We start from the raw sequence: 16,102 nt of genomic DNA on the forward strand, positions 1-16,102 counted from the left end.
AAGGCAAGGGGGTGGGACAGGGTCTTAACCACTCCCAGGAGCACAAATTTCTGTGTGAATTATATAAGTTACTTAACTTGGGTCTGCCTCAGTTTCCAGATTCTTGAAATGAGACTACTTCCAGGGTTGTTGTGAGGATTAAATGAGTGAAACTCACTTAAGCATTTAGAACAGCACGCAGTATATTTTATCTATAAATGTTAGTTGTTGTTCAAACCCTAGCTATCATTCACTTACTGAATCACCTTTGGAAAGTTAATTCACTTTTCTTTACCCCTGTTTTCTTATCCATAGAAAGAAGACAATAAAGTGGTACCAAACTCAACTGTCATATGGAATAATGGAATTAATATTAGGGAAGTGTGTCACACAGTGTGTGCATTTAGCGAGTACTTTATTGTTGTGATATGTTGCTGTGAAGGAGGAGGCCCTCAACTCCATAGTGGGCAGGGACAAGCAAGGATGTTACTTCAGTCTGAGGGTCCCCATTCCCATGAGCAGTGCTCTGGGTCACTGGGGTCCCCAGGGAAAAGTCATACACTAGGTCAGTAACAAGGGAACACTGCACTCAGGTCGGCACTGGACAAATGGTCAAGGCTGTGTTATCCAGTTGTGAAATTCCAAAAACAGGGTACAGAGGCTCAGAGAAAGTGGTGCGTGGGAAAGTGTAGATATGAGATCCATCCACGGCATTGTAGAATGAGACCTCACCAGTCTCATAGTCCAGGAAAACTCCCACTCTTTGAGGACGGTTAGCAATTGTCAGCTCGGTCCAATAAAAATTGAGTGCAAAATAATCAGTCCCATCAGACAGACTTACAATCCAGAATCCATTCTGGGGTTCTATAGAAACGTAATTTTTCCTCTCCACATTCTCTCTACACACACCGACATCCCATTCTTTCCTGTCTCCCACCTCCACCTCCCAGAAATGTCTCCCTGACGTGAAACTCTTGCAGCCAAGAACAAAGTTAAAATAATCAAATCTCTTAGGGTTGTATGGTAGAATCTGTGGTGTGTCTGCCAACTGCAGGATCCTCTGGTCCTCAGAAACACGGAGTGTGGGGTGTGCAGTGTTCAGATCCAGAATCACATCCGCTGCAGAAAGTTTGGGGATGGGCCATGGGGTCAGCCACTGTTCTTAGACCTTACAGCCTCAGCCTTCAAGACCTGGGTCTGCGTGAGGAGGTCTGAGTCCAGAACCTGGTGTCCCCAGACTGCCCTGAAAGTGACCCTCTCAGCAAAACCAAAAGAAAGGCCCAGGGTTCTTGTGTTCAGTGGAGTAGAGTGCTGAGGATCAGGATCTGTCTAACCTGACATCTCTAGCTGGATCCTTCCTTCCATCTTTTTCCTACTTCCTGCCCCAAAACGATTCAGTCTACCTGTGCTTGACAGTCATATAGATTTACATTTCAATCCTTGCTCCATCACTCTTGAGTTGAATGACTTTTCTTTTTCTTTAGTCTCTTTTTCCATAGTCTGAGGCTATATAATATCTTTGAGCCTTAATTTCCTTATCTGAAAAATGGGGATAAAAGTACTAACATCTAGGGTAGAAACAGACATCATGTATTTTATATGTAGCCCAGGGCCAGGCATGGAGGAAGTGCCTGATGTTATAATAGCTGCCAGGCCTTTTCTGTGTTACAGGCAATGTTGGGGGCTTTCTGTCCTCCCAGATTCACTCTCTACCTTTCTCTACCCTCTTCTGGGCGCCAGGAATCTATCCTCTATGGACAGCATCATTGCGTTCCCTTTTCTCTTGTTACCTGTTGGATTTGGCCAATGGGAAGTACTAGCTATAGATTGGAAGGAGAAAGGAAAGAGAGGCACTGCATTTATTTCCCTCCACTTCCTCCCTGCCAACATCAAATGGTGATGCTCTAACAAAGGCATGATTCCTCTCAGGCAGCCCTGTCCTTGAGCTACAGCTCCCTCTGAGGTCCAGGAACCGCTCCCTCTCCCTATTCCTTCCAGCCTAGGGGTGGTGACAGCTCCCCACTATTGTGAGCCCTGGGGCACTTCACATTCCCTTCTTTGTTTCCCTTAACCTCACTCCCACCTTTGTAAGGAGTTCCTTTTCTAAACTTCCTTCAACCACCCAGTTTGAACATGTCAACTATTGTTGGTTTTTTGACCTATATACATTCATTACCTCATTTAGTCTTTACCTCAACCCTCATATAATAGGGATTATGATCACCATTTAAAAATGAAGAAACTGAAGTTCGGAAACGTTGAGTTACTTGAGGACACACAGGAGCAGGAGGTGGCATAAGAATCTTAGGAAAAGCAAAGATCCTTGCTCATTGACTTCTCTCCTTGGTCATTCCACATCTTCACTCTCCCTGCAGTATTATTTCACTTTGCCTCTCCTTTCCCTCGACTCTACCCTTTATGCCTCTTGTGAAAGCCCAGGAGGGCAGTTCTCCCTGCTTCTCTTCGCTCTCAGCAGGAAGGTCCTGGAGATGGGCACACCTTTGAGACCAGGACCTCAAGTCGCCCACCCAGAACTCTCCCGGTCATGGGGACTTTTCTTCTCAGAATCTCTAGAGTTGTAGACAAAAAAGGGAATATAGTCCCTCAGGTTGTTTCTTAGGGAACATAGAGTGATTCACTCACCAGCTTGGAAGAGGACCATCTTCCATTCTGAAAGGCAGGAGACACAGATAAGGAAAGGGCATTATTCCTGTTCTTGCCCCACCCATTCTCCTCACTAAGCCTTTTCTCTCTCCCTTTCTTCAGTCTCTTCCAATATCCAGGTTCCTTCATCTACAACTCTGCTGGATCAGCCATACAATCTCCCCAAAATGGTGGACTTCCTTCCTTCCATCATGCTGGGGCTGCAGGCCACATAGTCAGCCTTTGCTAGGGTTGGACATATGTGCCATGCAGGATGTGGGGTGACTCAAAATGCTAAGATGCTGTATCTGGAGGTTCCTTCTGAGGCTCTAGAAAAGCTGGGGTGGTGTCCGCCACAGAAAATGATCCTCTCGGCTAGATCTGATTATTCTTACTAGGAATGCCAATGGTTCACATGCAGAGAAATGGCTTAAATGCTTAGTATACATGTGCCAGGAAAATCAGATAACATCAGGGTAACTCACCAGCATAGTCCTGAGACTTTTCTCCACCTACAATGGAAGAAAGGTAGGGATGTCACTTGAAAAATGTCATTTTTGAGTTATTTCTTTTCTCTTCTTCTGCACCCATATAATCTTTCTTTTTGACTCCCATCCCCACCCTTCATACCCACTCCCTCTGCCTGTTCAATCCTCTCCTCCTTAATATCAAGTCTGAGAACATCAGTTGCATGCTGATGATACCCCAGGCACCATGTAAGTGCTTTTCCAGCTGAGACATGACAGCTCTATTCTGTATGTATCTACACTACTATACCTGGGCGTAGGCGTCACTGTGTGTACACATGTCAGTGTATGTGCACTAGAATCCATTTGTTTCAAGCTGTATTATGTCCTGCCTACTTCTGAAAAGAATTGGACAACTTAATGAAGAAATTTCAAACACTATTTTTTTTTTTTTTTTTTTTTTTTTTTTTTGTGAGGAGATCAGCCCTGAGCTAACATCCGCCAATCCTCCTCTTTTTTTTGCTGAGGAAGACGGCCCTGGGCTAACATCAGTGCCCATCTTCCTCCACTTTATATGGGACGCCGCCACAGCATGGCTTACCAAGCAGTGCGTCGGTGCGCGCCCGGGATCCGAACCAGCGAACCCCGGGCCGCCGCAGCGGAGCGCGCGCACTTAACCGCTTGCGCCACCGGGCCGGCCCCTCAAACACTATTTTTTTAAAAGCAAGTCCAATAAATCTATGACAACTGAGCCACTGTGGCCACTCCTCTCTTTAAGAGACAGTTTTCTATCCCCTCCTTCTCTGATTTTCTCATTCTTTTTTTTTCTTTTATATATTTATTTATTTTTTGCTGAGGAAGATTGGCCCTTCACTGACATCCATGCACATCTTCCTCTACTTCATATACGAGATGCCTGCCATAGCATGGCTTGATAAGCGGTGCCTAGGTCCACCCCCAGGATCCGAACTAGCGAACCCTGGGCCACCAAATCAGAGCTCATGAACTTAACCACTATGCCGCCAGGCCAGCCTCTCTCATTTTTTCAAACCCTGCATTCTTTGTTTTCTTGTCAGCAGCATACAGATCATATAAACAACTGGGTTTCCCAGCATAGGCAAGGCACTTCATCTAGAGAGTTCCATCCCCCTCCTTCTCCTTTCCTGTCAAGTGCACGCTGGATATTCCCTGGTGCCTTGCTGGGCTGAAGAGTCTGTGGGTCCCTCATAGAGACAGATTTAAGGCCCTTTTCTCCTTTAAAAAAACACAACTCCCCAAGCTTCCCCTCAGTCAGCCACCCTTATTTCTTTCCCTTCAGAATGGGATCCAAGGCATTTCTCAGTCCTGGGCAGAGTTATGGATGAGAAAGGGAGCTGGGAAATTTCACAACAGAGAGTCTCAGATGTGAATTCAGAGAAAATATCAGAGCCACTCACAAGCCATGTGCTGGATCTTTCTCCACTCTGCAATGAAAGAAAGGTGAAGAGTCATTAAGTTGCTCAAAGCCACAATAGGGAAACATATATGGGTTCCTGGGGAAATAAGAACTTACTGAGTTCATGCTGCAGCTCCTCTGGAAAATAAGCAGGAAAAAAAAAATTACCGATACAGAGATGGAGCAGGGAGAACATCTAGAAAATATACCTTACAAATAACCCAGTGCAGGGGTAGGTGTACCTGATGGGGAGGGGTTGAAGTTCTCAGGGGCACCCTCCCCTAACCCAGCGCCTTGGTTTCCTTCCTTGGTCTGATACCTCTTGCCATTTCTTCCAGATCCTTTTTTGCTTGCTCTCTCTCTTTATCCTTCTGCTGTCACCACAGGAAGTAACCTATCCCTGCATAAATCAGCAGGAAGATGAGCAGGGTCCCCGTGAAGGCTGCGATCCAGGGCCAGGCCCTCCGGAAGGGGTCTGCAATGGAATGGAGCTTCAGCCTCCACCACCAGGGTGGGGATCACAGAGTCAATCTCATGACATTAAATGATCCTTCCCTCCTAAAGTCTCAGTAAACTCTTACTATAAGATAATACTGTTACTTGTTTTGAACAGTTTGCTTCTCACGTCTGAATATGAGTTACTTGAGCATCAGAATTCTATGACTTTTCCTATTTAATTTTTCAATAAAAATTGGTTACATTTGGTTTGGTTACATTTACATTGTTCATATATCAAAAAAAATATATAAAAATTCATCGCAAGTCTCCTATCCAGTCCCTCCTCCCATTTCTTAGCCTTAATAATTAATGATTAATGATTCAGCTTAATAGGGTGGTTAAGAATATGAACTTAGGAGCTGGAGGGCCTGCGTTCAAATTCTGGCTCCTCCACTTAACTGGCAATGTGACCTTGAACTAATTACTCAATCTCTCTGTTCCTGGTGTCCTAATCTGTAACAGGGGGTAATAATAGTACCTCACGCATAAGGTTAAAGGATTAAAATAATGCTTATAAAATGCCTGACTCATAGTGAATGCTATGCAAGTGTGTATTAAATCTTAATAATATAAAGATATTCTTATTGTTTCTTATTTACACCAAAGATAGCTTTCTATACAAAGTGGTCTACAACTGGTTTTTTCTCCTTGTCTTGGAGTTCCTGCCATATTAGTACAGAGAGAATGTCTGTGTTTTCTTTCTCAGCTGTGCAATGTTCCATTGCATAAAATTTCCTCATTGATGGGCATTTGAATAATTTCTAATTTCTTGCTATTATGATTAATGCTATGAGGAATAACATTTTACATGGGTCATTTCATACAAATGCAAGTATATTTGTCATAGAAATTCCCAGAAGTGAGATTTGTATCAATAAATAAGCAGCTTGGATAAATACTGCTATATGGACCCCAAAGAAGTTGTGCCAGTTTATACCAAAAGTATACCAAATTATACCAACCAATGTCTAAGAGTGACTGTCTCCCTACAATCCTGCCATTAGAATGTGTTATCTGCCACCTTGGTCTTGCTTTGTTGCCAATGTCACAAGTGAAACACGTTTTAATACATGTTCCTCTATTGAGTGAGACATCGTCTCATGTGTTATTTCCTTTTCTGTGAACTTTGCTCATTTCTCTGCTTGGTTGTTTTACATTTTAAGGAGATTAGCCCTTTCTCTAAGATATGAGTTGTACGTTTTTTTCCCCATTTTGTCATTTATCTTTGCTTAAGGATCTGATCTTTACCATTTTCCCCCAATTCCCATTGCCTGTCACAGTTTCTGGCACACAGGAAATACTCAGTAATTATCTGTGAAATAAACAGCTTAATGGGGAAAAGAAACATCCCTGGAGTAAGAAAAAGGCTCCAGATCCCTGCTCTGTGCCTTATACTCACTGCAAAAACCCAAGTCAGCAGTAGAGAATCACACATCCTCCTCTTTCCAATAGCCACAGTTCAGCACAGTGAGGCTAAGCAGGGTACTAACACGCAGTGGAAATCCTGGTTGCCTTTTCCTGGCCGAGGAGGGGATTTCTGATGATACTGGATACCCTTTCTGCAGAGCTGGCTTTCATGATCACTGAAGCATGACTGCACACAAACTGCCTCTATCTGCATCCAACCGTGCTGCCACAGCTAGCATGTCCTCTCCCTTGACATCTTTCCATTGTATTTAGAGCTGGGGATACCAGCCAGTGGATATGCACTCCAGATGGATCCCTCCATCCTCACAGGCTTTATGTAATGTAAAATCAGAAACAAGAGCTGTGGAAGGACAAATGAGTCTACAATTCTTTGGAGGCTCTTGTATCAGTGAGGGTCTCAAAGGAATGGCTGGTACACTCACATTAGATAATTCAAGGGAGGTTTTATGAAAGAGTGTTTATAAAAGTGTGGTCATGGTGAAGAGAAAAGTACATGGAATAGAGCAATATCCCATGGGCAGGAACAGTGGAGCAGTTACCACCCATCACTAGACCCAAAGTACTTAGAACTCTCTCTTCTCTCTCCCTCTTTCCATCCTCTGCTCTGGCTCTCCATTGACTAAACCCAGCCAGAAGCCACAGGACAAGACAGTTCCCTGAGAAAGGGCAATGCAACCCTTGACATCTGGACATGAGCCTGGTCTCACATTCTCCTGTGGAACATAGGCAATTTCATGTAACATCAACATCAGACAAGGGCACTTTGTCACTATGATGGGTAATACAAAAACAAGAGCACTTAACAGTCATGTTAGAACACAGAGAAAAACATGAATACAATCCAAACCACAATCATGACCAAACATTTCCCTACCCTCACTATGAATGACTGCTCTCCTTGACCAATTACAGCTTTAGCCTCACTTTAGTCTCCCTCCTAGATCAGACTTCTTAAGACACCCACCCATAGAATCAGACCACCACGTTCCTGACAGCATACAGTCTGAGCAAAGCCCTACTTCCATAAAGCCAACTCTCCTAACACAAGCCCAAATTCTATACCAAGTCTTCTCTAACACCTTCTTACCGAGACAACACTGATGTGTCATGTATTCTCCCTCCCTACAAGAAGTAATAAAAACAACTTGGTCAACTCCAGGTGTGTTCCTGGGGGTCTTTGGTGGGAAAACATTGGCAACACAGATGCCATTTTACAGGTCATCCTCCCAGGACTCACAGCACCATGCACCTAGAGGGGCCACAGTAGCTATCAGGAACACAATTACACCAAAAAAGAACATGTGCCATCACTGAGAAGATATTTTCTTATCCTTCCTATCCCTGACCTTCCACTTCCCTGCTTAGAGCCTGGTAGCCAGCATGAGGGAGTTCTTTACTTGATATTACAGGGTACAGGAGGGATTCTTCCTGGAGGAAAACCTGTATCTTTCCCAAGAGCCTCAGAGAAACAAAGTGGAAGGGCAGTGGAGGCAGTTCCTAGCGATGTGCCAGTAGTGCTTTGAGGTGGTTTTGGAGCATGAACTCTGCCTCTGCTTATAGGTCCCAGGAAGGAAGCAGCTCAGAACAAAACCTGAAACCTCACCTGCAACCTTCAGCTCCACCAGGGCTTCTTCATAGAAGTTGCCAGATTGGAAATACCACAGGTAGTTTCCACTGTCAGAGGCTCTGATGTCGTAAATTCGGAGAGTAGCCTTTCCTTCAGTGATGTCATCTCTTAAAATCGAAGTTCTCCCTTGATACTCTGTCATCTGTTGGTCTTCTACTTCCTGCCCATTTACATACTTGTATAATACCTGCGTAAGGCTGGATCTTACCCACATCAGATCCATGGTCTCAGCACTCATCTTTGGGGACAGATGACAGGGCAGATCAGCATATTCACCCACGAGGGCAAGGATGGGACCAGGGGGTCCAATCACAGAAAACTGAGCTGGTCAGTAAAAGGAGAAGATCCATCAGAGGGAGTTCATGCCATGAGGGTAACGGGATGGTCAAGGCAGGGAGGATGAAGTACGAAAAACCTAGAGAGGAACACGGTCCTAACAAAAGTACAATTTGTTTCAATGGCATGTGAACCTTCAGTTTGGGATGGGACTTCCAGGAATGAGAAGTTGTCAGAGGTTCTAACTGGGCACTAATAGGTAATTGTCTGTTTCAGAAACATAAAAGCAGAATGTTCCCTACCTGAGCAAGTGTTAAGCAGCTGGACCAAGATGAGGCAGACAAGGAGGTCGAGCAGAGGGAAGTGTAGGGAACTTGCCATTTTCATCTGTACTGCAGAGAGACATAAGAAAGAGTTGGGCAGAAATTATAACCTGGAAGAAGATGGAGAATTCCACATCAAATTCCACCTCCCCAGGGCCATCTCAGGGTGAAACACACAATCACTAGCGTAGTGACTCAAGATCCTCCTCTGCCAAAATGTCTGCTTGGAAGTCTCTTAACCCTTGAGTTCCAACATGGAAAATCACTCAAAAAGCTATGAAATGTTAAATGTAAATACTTTAACATATAAATATTTTGTGCATAGTGTTAAATGTACAAACATTAACCCAAACCCATCAGGAAATCGTTGGTTTTATTGTCCAAATATATTCAGTATCCTTCCACTTTCCCACAATTCCCCCTCTACAGCCAGGTCCAAGACTTTACTGTCACACTCTGATTAATGCAGGAACCTCCTGTCTGGGTCTCCTGATTCCACTGGTGTCCCCTACCTGCTCCCCAGGTGAGCATAGTCCACCTGTGTCTACGCTCACCACAAAAGCTAGAAGGTTCCTCGAGTCATACTACTTCACTTCTCTGCTCAGCACCTTCCAGTGGCTCCCATTTCACTCAGAGTAGATGCTGAAGTCTTCACAATGGCCAGCATGGTCCTCCAGGACCTGCACCTCTCACTTTGTCTCCCTTACTCTCCTTGTCTAATCTAGCCACACTGCCCCTCTTGCTGGTCCTTGAACAGGTGAGGACAGAGGACCTCGGACCTGACTATTCCCTGTACCTGGAACGCTCTTCACCCAGATATCCACAAGGCTTACTCCCTCACTTCCTTCAACTCTCTCCTGTAAAGTCAGTTCCTCCATGAGACCTTCTCTGACCACAGGATTATGGGAAAATGCTCCTATCCCCCTGAGCCTGCTCTCTTTTCCCCATTGAATTTTCACCATCTAAAACATGTGTTTACTCTGTTTCTACCTGCTCCATTGGAAGTTCTACAAACAAGGATATTTGTCTACATTATTTACTGATGTATAACAAGATGTCACAACATGGAACCCTCAGTAAATATTTGTTGAATGAGTGAATGGATGAGGGGTAACATATTAACCCATCAATACTCACTAGCATTTTAAATCAATTTAGATGATCAGGTTAAGTGGTTTTCATCCAACAAGAAGGGAAGTGGAGAGTTGTGAGGACAAGCCTCTGCCTCCATAATGACACTGCTCTTTTGGTGTGGCTTAGACAGCAGAGTATGGCCTCCTGTGATCTCACTAGAACTTGCCTATATCAATGTATTTATTCTTATTTTTCAGTAAGGTGATATCAAGGAGAAAGCATGTCCTGGATACCCATGTAAGGGTGTTACAACTCGGATAGCATCAGTGCATTCTTTTCACAATTTATCTTTGGGGGAAGAACATCCCTGGGAACAAAATGACTCATTTCCTTTGTTCCCCTTCTCCAGGTATTCACCAGTGCTCCTTGGCAGATGGCCTCTGGGCTCATCAGCAATGGATAAGTTCCCAGGTCTTAGTCTTTCCACTGCTAAATAAGTGTAAGAGCTGACACTTGCATAGTAGGGGCAAATATTTCAGGCTAGGAGTAGACAACTGCCCAACAACGCTCATGCCTCTATGAAGTGCTGAGGTTCTCTCAGCTCAGAGGTTGGGCCCTTGCTACTCCCCACTCCCTGCCAAATGCTCCCAACTGTATTTGGCTCAGAAAAGCACCTCCACCATCTTTTAGGCATGGTCTGTGGCATCAATGTGAATCTTTGTGATAAGGGAAGTGTGGAGTTCTCAACATCTGGCAAGGCTTGATTCTAGCTTGGCTTCCATCTTAACCACCCCAGAGTTGGCTGCATCTCTAGATAGTGGAGAGCCTGAGAGCAGGCCTAGGTGGATTACTCAGAGACAGGACCGAGCTCTCTAGCCGTAGCCTTATCCTCTCCTATCATGTATCTTCTACTTCCCTGACGATGTCAGGTGGAATGGGGTGCTGACAAATGATCTGAGGGTGTTCCTATCTCAGGAGCAATACTGCAGACTTCTCTAAGCTCCAAGCCATGGCCATCACCAAGTTCAAATCATACCTCCATCATACTCTGCTTGAGATCCAGTCAGATTCCCTGGTGGAGGCTCTGGAATCAGTCAGAGCTTGAAGCCACCACTGTTAATCCTGAGAGAGCCAGGAATAAGACCAGGTCTCACCCATCTTTTCATTCATTCACTCAACAAATATTTACTGAGCACACACTATGTGCCAGGCCCAATGTGTGTTGGGTGTAGGAACAAAAAGAGTGTGGAAACTAGGTAAAGGCCCTATGATTCACAATCTATGTGATCTCAGTCACGTGACAAAACCTATTTGAACTCTAGTCACTCATGAAACAATGTGAAATATGAACTTTAGAATGTGCAGAATTGGCCCAGCAATTCCACTTCCAGATATCGGGTCCAGCAAAGCACTTGCATGAGTCCAGAGAGAAGCATGTGTAGGGATGACACTGAAGCTTTGTTTTTAAAAGTACAAAAGCAATCAACAAGCTAACCGGCCACCCACAGGAGACTGGTTAGTTAAATAATGGCTCATCCCTATGAAGGAACGTAATGTGGCAGTTAAGATTAATTTATAGTCACTAACCCAGATAATCAAGATACATTAAGTGAACAAAAAATACATTGCAGAACAATATTAATGATTCCTTGAAAAACAAAAGCAAAGCTATAAATTTGTACATTCATGTCTATGTAATTTTCTAAAAAAGGTCCACAAGGAAACATTCTATGCTGAGAATTGCGGATTGAATGAAAAATAATTTTGTCCTTTGCACCCTATACTTTGAAAATTATTTGAATGGTTTAAATTTTAAAAGTTTTGATGTATAGCTCAACAATAAAGAATTGTTACAAGTAATTATAATAATTGCAACTTATTAGTTGTTCAGAAAATACCGGCGACTCCAAGACAAACCAGTGTGAGGCCCCAGTCACAGTACCTACAAGTCCGGGAACTGCCGGAGGACAGGGGAGCAGGAGTCTGTGCAGCTGGCTCTCCTTCAGACCCTTGTCTGAAACATGGACACGCCCTCAGACAGAATATTGCCTTTCAGTACATCCTCTCCTCTTCAAACTGTTCTCTCTGTTGCTAGAGAGAGGACAGTATTATTCTTGTTTTAATAGGTAACAGCTTCTCTGCTATCCTTAGAGTAGGGAGTATATATTTTCACTTATTATTTAGGCTATTTTTTGTTTTTTGCTGCTGATTATGGACGATTTTCAATTGGATAAAAATACAAAAGAATAAAATTTAAATAATCTGTAATGGTAAACATATACTTCGCTTCATGGGAATATAAATATTTCTGGAAGTATTTTGGCCACATACATATACCAGATGCCTCTAAAATGTTTCATCCTTTGACCCAGAAATTCCACTCATAGAAATTACTCTTGAAACGACATCACGTGTTAACACAAAGATTTATGTTTAAGTCTGTTCATTATAGTAAAATCTATAATGGCAAAATGCAGATAAAATTTAAATATCCAAATTGAATCCAATTTTGTTACAATTATAAATAAAAACTATTAAAAAGATGCTTCCTAATGACTGTATGGATATCCCTTTATGATTGGACAATGTGTTGTTTATCCATCCTCCAAATATTGCATATGTATAAGTAGGTTGGTTCAGATTTTTCTGTATTACAAATAATTCTGTACTAAACATCGTTAAATATAAATCTTTAAGGCACATCTCTTTTTAGAATCTCTTAGAATACTTTCCCAGAGATGACCAGGAGAGATTATAAGAGTCCTTTCTCCTTTCGCACCACAGTAAGTTCCTAAGAACTAGCAGTTGGCAAGTTTCTTCATTCAGGTTGTCTCCCTCCCACAGAATTTTGTAATGCAGGTCCTTACCTTTTGCACTGCCTCCCTCCTCCCCTCACCACACACACAAGAACCAAACCCCTTACTCTGGGTGAGTACTTCTCTGTACCCACTCTCAGCTTTTTAGCCTCTCGTCCTTGCAGGGTCTGTGGCCCTGACTTTTACCAATTTCCCCCACTTACCCCTTGGTACTCCCATCTGAAAATCACAGCCCACAAAACGAAGGTAATTGGTATTTCTCCATTATAGTTAACAGTTTGCCCTGGAAGAAAGGGTAGAGAAAGAAAGGCTGCTCACTATGAGAAACAGGAACAGAAACCCTCTTTGGAAGAATTAGTTTTTTGATTGGCTCAGAGGGGTGTTTCTTATCAGTTGCTGGACAGAAAACAGTGAGGAAGGTTAGAATGAAAACTGAAACTTTGTTGGATTGCCCAAAATAATGAAAAAATTACAGCCCTAATTCCCACATTGTTTGTGTCTCTCTGTGTTTACCTATTTGAATCTTTCATGCATATGTTCGTGTATAATCAGTATTTCATTATATACACTCATTTTATGCTTTTTATATCATGACGGATACATCAGTAGAACTAAGCAGAAAAATTACAATACTTTAGTATTGGAAGAGAGGGAGACGTGCACTAATTAAAATGTTTCTGTGGCCGTTTGCTAACATCTGTGTGCATGTAGGTGGACACACGGAGGAGGACATCTTTTACAGCAGAGCCAAATGGAAGTAAAAACAGAAAGAAAAACCAGATCCATTTGCTTGAGGAAGACTGTCGCGGAGCTAACATCTGTGCAACCTTCCTCTATTTTGTACGTGGGATGCCACCACACTATAGCTTGATGAGGGGTGTGTGTCCTCGCATCTGGAATCTGAAACTGCAAACCCTGAGCAGCCTAAGCCGAGCGCAGGAACTTAACCACCATGGCACCAGCCCGGCCCCTCCACTCCATCTTTCTAGCACCTCTGAAACTCAAGTCTCAGATCCACGACCACATCATATGATCTTCTGGTTTCCAGAGGCCGTGCTGCCAGTGACTGGTGGGCACGTGTTACATTTTCAGAACATTCTTATTTGGAGTGTTGCTGAGGAGCTTCCTTTGCCCTCAGCCCCTTATTTGTGCTACATTTGTGTCTTCATGTGTATTTGTTTCCACTCTGCCCACAGGATTCTGTATTCTCTGAGGTTCGACTCTGGATAGGATTTGAATGCTGTTTCTATAAGACTTCTTTGGGGCAAACTTGTGCTACCTGTGGCCTAGGGCCAGCCAAAACACTTTATTTGATTCTACAGAAGGTGATTAAAACTCCTAGGGTGATTAAAACCCCTTGATGTGACCGTGGCTGATAGAATTTGATTATATTCCAACTGTTTGAATTTACACTCTGTGGTGGACATGCCTGGTTGCTTGTGTAATATCTATTCCCTGCTTCTTCTTAGTAATCAAACCCAGTTTGGGGGTTTCTTGAAATATGCCCATGCCCCTTGTAGATAGGATAGACCAAATGAATAAGTTTGAGCCAATGATTTGTAGGTGGAAGTTGTTGGGTTGTGTTTCTCAAGAGAGGTTCATACTCTTCCTACTTCTTCCTTCCTTTTGTCTAGAACATTGTCCTTGGAGCTGGAGTGCAGTGACCATCTCATGACCATGAGGCAACCTTGAGAATGTCAGCCACATGCTGAGATGGCAGAGAATAAAGACAGAAGGAGGCTGCAGAATGGAAGCATCTCTGAGCAGCCAGACCAGCTCTGGACAGCTGCCCTCTGAATTCATTTTACATGGAAGGAAAACAAACCCTTCTTTTGTTTAAGCCAATGTTACTTCTGGTTTCTGACATCAGGAACAAGATACAGTTCTTCCCTCACCACCCCCCACTATCAATAGTTTTCATGACATTTTTCAAACATACAGCAAAGTTGTAAGACTTTCTCGATGAATACCAAATTTACCTGCTAACTAGATTCTGCAGAGACATTTTACTGTACTTGTTTTATTATAATCAATCCTTTTGTTCATTCCCTATCCACCTATATTTATTTATTCATTTCAATCTTTATTTATTTGCTTATCTTCTGCCTTTTAAATTAAGTTTCAAACATCAATGCACTTTCCCCTGGTTACTTCAGCACACCTATCAAGTAGAAGAATACAATTCTGAAAGGCTTGAGGCACCAATGCTGCTTTGGAAACACAAATGTAGGAGTTTCTTTCTGTTATATGTTCTAAAATAATCAGTGGTGTATTTTCATCTGGAGATCTCTAGCTCCTAAATGCCTCACCATCGTCAGTGATATTGACAATCTGTCCCCAGGTAACTGGCCTCTCCTAGTAAAAGTGAGGCTACCTCCAGGAGGCTGTGTAAGCAGGAGGCTCCAGGACTGCCTCTCAGGAACAGCTTGAGACAGGGACAAGCACTGCCTCAGGTCCCCTCTGTCCATTCCCTGGCATCTGCTGAGAGAAGTGCTCTGTTCTCCACTGATACCACGAGAAGGGAATCGATGTTCTGGAGATCCTGTAGGATGTAGGGCCCACAAATCACTTGAAGAAGAGCAGGCATAAAATCTCTTGTGAAAGAAGCTGAGGAGAGGCATGGGGTTGATTTCACAGAGAAAATAAAATAGGAGAGTGGGCATTATATTACAGAGGGGTGAGAATGTAATAATTAGCTCAGAATTTAACAATCTGCCTTGAGGATCATCAAGCTGGGATAGGAGACATACTTGATGAAGTCAACTACATGTTAACAGGAATATTTCTCCCCAGGTCATGCTGCAGCTACAAAGGGACAAAACAAACCTTCTCTGAGCTTTCTTCTTGTTTACTCACTGAGAAACTTCCTTTGAACAATTCACAGTCTCTCAAAAGCTTTGTTGCTGGAAATGACGTCAATAAGAACGAATCATTCCCTTCTCGTCTGGAGGAGCCAAGTTACTTTGACACAGAAAAGCAGCCTTGATTTCCAACCCAGATGCTGCTCTTCAGATAAGGGGTCTCTGGGCACAATATTTTGCTATCTTTTAACTTCATAGTTTCCAAGGAATTTGGGACCCAGGTCAACTTCTCACTCAGACGTTTACATGAAGTCCTGGGAGACAAATTTATGTGAAATGGGGAAGGAAAAAAATCATTAATTCAACAAATTTTTATTGAGAACCTACCATCTAGTCGGTATCAGGCACTGAACTTAGAGTTGGTGAGGAGATGCTCCATAATGGAGGAGTTAAACCATAGACTGTGAAGCCAGGTTGCCCTGGTGAGCTTTACTAGCTGTGTGCCCTTTGCCCAGTTACTTAAACTCTCTGTGCCTTAGTTTTACTATCTGTAAAATAAGGATAATAATAACATCTGCCTTTTTGTGTTGCTGTTGAGAGGATGAAATAAGATAATTCAGGCAATTTTCTTACAACAGTGCTTCATGCAGAATAAGCCATGAAAATGTATGTTAAGTAAAAAGTAGAAGTCCCTCTTCTCAGGATCAATAGGTTGGAGTTTTCCCTCTAGGAGAG

At 43.1% G+C, this 16,102-nt stretch overlaps 1 pseudogene; it reads right to left on the reverse strand.

The window, feature by feature from the left end:
* Nucleotides 1-568: 568 nt before the first annotated feature.
* LOC131414030 (butyrophilin subfamily 3 member A3-like) lies at nucleotides 569-12,849 on the reverse strand (annotated as a pseudogene).
* Between the last annotated feature and the right edge of the window lie 3,253 nt (nucleotides 12,850-16,102).

This window comes from Diceros bicornis, chromosome 14, assembly GCF_020826845.1.
Source record: "Diceros bicornis minor isolate mBicDic1 chromosome 14, mDicBic1.mat.cur, whole genome shotgun sequence".
NCBI lineage: Eukaryota > Metazoa > Chordata > Mammalia > Perissodactyla > Rhinocerotidae > Diceros > Diceros bicornis.